Raw genomic sequence first — 6,000 nt, 5'->3', positions numbered from 1 at the left:
TTGGATGAGGCAAATGCTGTTTCATTATGTACAGCAGCCTTCTAGGCTAAAATAGCTGCCCCTGACAGCACAGAAACCAAAATGTAACCTCACTTTATACTGATGTATTGATTTCTGAAGACTCCTAAGCTTAGCAGCCCAGAGCACACTGAGCATGTGCAGTGCCACTGACACTGACAAAAGATGTTAAACAAGATACAAGATGGAGAGCTGCTGTGTGCAACTTTGAACACATGGATCATTAAAGTCACTATATAAAATACAAGATTTTAGTCATATTTATTTTTAAACCTTAATTCTCCTTTAAGTCTGGAGCCATTACAGTCCAGCAGAAAATGAGACTCGTACCTGAATCTAAAATGGTCATGGCACATGAATCCACAGATTTGAGATTCGCCAGAATATTGTATCTTCTATCAAAGATATGGCTGATGAGTACTGAACCCAATCTCACCTATAATGTGCATATTGAAATCCCCCAAAATTGTATCACCTAAAAAAATAAATTGTATGCTTCTGTCCAGACTCTCCATTCCTTTGACCTCCAGATCTGAAAAATATTCAGTACAGCTGGATCTGCAGGTTCCTCCACTCCATTGTAAACCCAGTCTAAAGCTCCCCATAGACGCAACGATTCTTCTTGCCGAAGGGAAGTCCGACCAATCCTTCAAATTATCGTGCGGTTAGTGGGATTCGAACGATCGTACATCTTACGATTTTTCTGCCGACGTCTGTCAGGAAATTGATCGGCCAGGTCAAAAAATCTTTGTCAGTCCCAGTGTAATCTATCTGTGTTTGCAGGGCCAAGCAGACAGCTCCCCTTTGTTTTCCTGATAAATTGGTCTTTTTAGTTGATGGTCAATTCGTACGATCGTTCCGAGAAAATGGTGGTCTCACGATGAGGATCGGATCTTTTAAAAATCTCAACATCTACGGCCAGCTTAACTATGAAGAATGATGAGATAGAAGGCTCCCCTTGTTTTTGCAAATAAACTTGGATCTGCAGGTTCTTCTACCCCACTGTTAGCCTTACATGACTATTAATAATATTGAGGAACAGGAACTGCCCTTGTTTTCACAAATAGACTTAAATGTGCAGGTTACTCCACCCGATTGTTAGCCCAGCCTAACTAAAAACATTTATGTGGTGCAAGTCAACCCCTTCTTTTGCACTTTCCTCCACCACACTGTTAGTTCAGCTTAACTATGAAGAATGATGAGAATCACGGGATCCCCCTGTTTTTGCAAATACACCTAAATATGCAGGTTCTTCCACTCCATTGTTAGCCTAACATAACTATGAAGAAAGGCAAGGAGCAAGATGCCCCTTGTTTTTTGAAAATAAGTTTGGTTCTGCAGGGTTCACCCTCCCCCCCATTGTTAGCCTAGCCTAACTATGTAGAATGATGAGGAACAAAGAGTCCCCTAGTTTTTGCAAAAATAATTAAATCTGCAGGTTCTTCCACCCCATTGTTCACATGACATAACTATGAAGAATGGTAGGGAGCAAGACATCCCATTGTTTATGTTTGGATCTGCAGCTCTGTCCACCCTATTGTACGCCTCACATAGCTATAAAGAATGGTGAGGGGCAAGAAGCTCCCTTTTGCAAATAGACTTGGATCTGTAGCTCTGTCCAACCCATTGTTAAAGCAACTTGCCCAGTGCCACCAGCGTGCCCTGGCCTCTCCACATACTTCTGCTCAGTGCTTGGTTAGGAAGATATCGGCACTATTCCAAATTAATCAAAAATGTTTACAGCGAAGTTGGCACAAGTAGAGATCAGAACAGAAGTCGGGCAGAAGCGGATGCAGGTATTGGCACTGACCTTGCCACACGCCAGCAATGAATCCAACAATAAATGAAAAGCCGATACCATTTTATGCAACAAGTTTTATTCCATGGTGCCCTTGACACAGTTCAACAGATCAAAAGTTTCAGGACCGCATGGCCCTTCATCAGTGACAAGTAGAGATCACCCATGCATGTTTATTGTGCCATGATGCAACCAATATTTGAGAAAGGGGTGTTCCCCAAAACATGGCATTATAATGCAATAGAGACATTGGGGTGATACCCGCTTGGACTCTCTGTGCTGTTTTTTTTATTTCATCATACACCTTATTGTTAATCTAGCCTGACTATAAAGAATGATGAAGAACAAAGGTTCTAATTGGGCTTCTCCAAAACTATTAATGAGCAAGAATGTCCAACCCGTGAGCTTTCAGCTGTTCAGATTACAGCAGGGAAGAGAGTAGGGAGAGGGGAGCAAACTGAGCATGCTCAAGCCCTAGCCCTGGAGGTTTAAGCTGAAAACAGGAAGTCTGATACAGAAGCCCATGAGTACACAATAGAAGGAAAGAAATGCTGTGTTTCTTTTGACAGAGGACTCAGAGCAGCATTACTTTGACGGTTTACTGGTGTATTTATATAGACCTTTCTGATAAAGCTTACTTAATTTTATCCTTTTCTTCTCCTTTAAACTACACACGCCAACATTCCAGTGGTAAACCAATCTTCCCCGCTCTAGTTATAGATACAGCGTTGATTGTCAGTCGAAGTCACTGGAGTCTCAGCCCACGGCACATGAATGATGATTCATTTGCAATGACTGTCTGTGTAGGTGGATAATCGAGTGGGATTGTCTTGCATTGTGCTGCTGCTGAATAGCACTTTGCAGGTATGTGTCTCCATTCAATGGCATGTTGTTTCCCATTGGGAAGTCCGACGAGTCTTTTCATTAGAACAAACAACGGTTGTATTTATTGCTGTCAAACTTTTCTGCAGATCTGACTGTGGCTTTTAATAAGCCTGGCTGTATTTAGCTACAAGGATTTCATCTCCAGTAATAGATATAATGAAAATCTGCTGTTTTTTACAAGGTTTCCTCAACCCTTATTTATTTTCAATACGCATGCAGTCTATGTGCCTTATTACTATTTAAAGGGAAAGGAAAGCCATTTCATTAAACTCCCCGTCCTGCTGTAGACTGTATTTAAATGACACAAATTGCAAGCAGAGTGCAAGGCCATACAGCCTACAGGAGGATGGGGATTAATTTTATGACTATGCCATTCCTTTTAAAGGACAACTAAACCCCCAATAAGAAAAGACCCACTTACTACCCACTAGATATTCCCCCTCCCTGCTTCCTCCCACATAGTACAGTATTCCAAAAAGTGTCCCTGAATATTATGCTCGCGTATTTATGCAGAGTAGCGCAGCGGAGTTCATGGGTGCCGTCTTCTGCATTGATGTTCCTCAGTAGTGTGTCAATAGGATAAGATTGGTAGGTAATGTGATTTGCATATATATTGAAATTGGTCAGTTTAGTAGGTGTTCAGAAAGTTGTGGTGGGGAAAGCAGAGTTCCATTTCCACCTGCTGGTCATTTTCCAACCAGTCTGACCAGCAAGTAGTCAAGGAAGTTGTCAGGAGAAAGAAAGAGGCTGCTCTGATGTTCTTCTGCTTAGGAAATATTTCAGAAAGGTTTCTAATTTATTTCCTAAGTAGAAGAACATCAGAGCAGCCTCTTTCTTTCTCCTGACAACTTCCTTGACTACTTGCTGGTCAGACTGGTGGGAAAATGACCAGCAGGTGGCGCTGTTGTAACAAAATTCATTCATATTAACAGTACATGTATCCCTTAAAGGGATCCTGTCATCGGAAAACATGTTTTTTTCAAAACGCATCAGTTAATAGTGCTACTCCAGCAGAATTCTGCACTGAAATCCATTTCTCAAAAGAGCAAACAGATTTTTTTATATTAAATTTTGAAATCTGACATGGGGCTAGACATTTTGTTGATTTCCCAGCTGCCCTTGGTCATGTGACTTGTGCCTGCACGTTAGGAGAGAAATGCTTTCTGGCAGGCTGCTGTTTTTCCTTCTCAATGTAACTGAATGTGTCTCAGTGGGACATGGGCTTTTACTATTGAGTGTTGTTCTTAGATCTACCAGGCAGCTGTTATCTTGTGTTAGGGAGCTGTTATCTGGTTACCTTCCCATTGTTCTTTTGTTTTGGCTGCTGGGGGGGGAAAAGGGAGGGGTGATATCACTCCAACTTGCAGTACAGCAGTAAAGAGTGATTGAAGTTTATCAGAGCGCAAGTCACATGACTTGGGGCAGCTGGGAAATTGACAATATGTCTAGCCCCATGTCAGATTTCAAAATTGAAAACAAAAAAATCTGTTTGCTCTTTTGAGAAATGGATTTCAGTGCAGAATTCTCCTTGAACAGCACTATTAACTGATTCATTTTGAAAAAAAAAATGTTTTTCCCATGACAGTATCCCTTTAATATCTTGGAATTAAAAATAAATATATAATTAATGTACATTGCAAAAGTATTTAGAATAGCACTCTCATCAATTTTATATTCACTGCTTTTTAAGATTTACTTATCCTTTAAGAAAATAAGGTAAATGTAGGGGGTTGTGGCTGAGGGGTTGGGGCATGAGGGGGTGGACAGGCTCCTGAGGCGCAGCCCTAGCAGGCCCTGAATCCACCAGTCCAATGCTGTCACCACTGCTTGTCTATGGAGGGAGGAGGTGTGTTTTTGGCATACAAAAAGCACTATGCTTAAAGGGTTCAAAGTAGCCATGGGTGTCAATACCCTAAACATGACAATGCATCTGTATCTTTGCAGACCACGAAGGCATCACAAAACTTCAACTTATAATACTCAAGAAATAAACCAAAGGTAGATGCCGAAGCCTCTGTATCCTCACATAGCCTTGTTTGTGTCGCTGTTGTTATGTATTTTAAATCTGAATAGAACATTTTGGGCCAGTAAAAATGTTTGAGTTTAATCCCCTTACTGATGGTTGTTAAGAAAGGAAACAATGCTGTGTTCAGCTTATCCGTACATAATGCCAAGCAGTGTGCCGCACTGCAGAAGTTTCAGCCGTGAATGTTTATTTCTGAGTACAGCTATTAAGTGTTCCGTACAAAGAAATCAAGATGCAAGAATCCACTTTGCCAGCAAAAAAAAGTAACTGTGCTCTTTACAAAAGTACTGCATGTAGGTCACATCTCAGCAGGAACTCGCCTGCAGCCATTAATATTTAGAGAACATGCCGAATTCAGTTCCTCCCCCCACCCAGTGCCATGACACCGTTTTCCGAGGTCCATTAGAGAAGGCTGCCAATCATTTTCTATTAAACCTGCAGAACCGGCAGAAAATGAAAAAAGTCCGGCAACACAGATCTATTATGTTTTATTTTGCATGTTGTTAATGTGTTTTGTATAAATGGTTAGTGCATAGCCATTTCACTTCAGACTTCATATTATCAATTATAATTTATAACTGACTGCTGGATCTTCAAATAAATCCAATATAGTATATTCTTGTCATGGACTGGAAGGTTAGTAAAGAAGATAATAATGGCATTATATTGGTCATTGGCCAGGAGTGATTTACAGGGCATGCTGGTTTAATTATCTTTATGAGGAGTTAAGCAAAAACCTTGACTGTGGGATGGCAGTGGATGTGATCTACTTGGACTTTGCAAAAGCATTTGATACAGTGCCAAACATAAGGTTACTGGTTAAATTCAAGAATGTTGGCCTGGAACATAGTATTTATACCCGGATAGAGAACTGGCTAAAAGATAGACTACAAAGAGTGGTGGTAAATGGAACATTTTCTAATTGGACCAGTGTTGTTAGTGGAGTACCGCAGGGCTCTGTACTAGGTCCCTTGCTTTTCAACTTGTTTATTAATGACCTGGAGGTGGCCATTGAAAGTACTGTTTATTTTTTTGCAGATAATACTAAATTGTGCAGAACTTTAGGTTCCATGCAGGATGCTGCCACTTTGCAGAGTAATTTAATTAAATTGGGAAAACTTAGCAGCAAACTGGAAAATGAGGTTCAATGTTGATAAATGCAGGTTATGCACTTTGGCAAAAATAATATAAATGCAAGTTATACACTAAATGGCAGTGTGTTGGGAGTTTCCTTAAATGAGAAGGATCAATGGTTTTTTTGTAGATAACAAGT

This window comes from Xenopus laevis, chromosome 5S, assembly GCF_017654675.1.
Source record: "Xenopus laevis strain J_2021 chromosome 5S, Xenopus_laevis_v10.1, whole genome shotgun sequence".
Lineage (NCBI taxonomy): Eukaryota > Metazoa > Chordata > Amphibia > Anura > Pipidae > Xenopus > Xenopus laevis.
Note: the sequence above shows the minus strand (reverse complement) of the source record.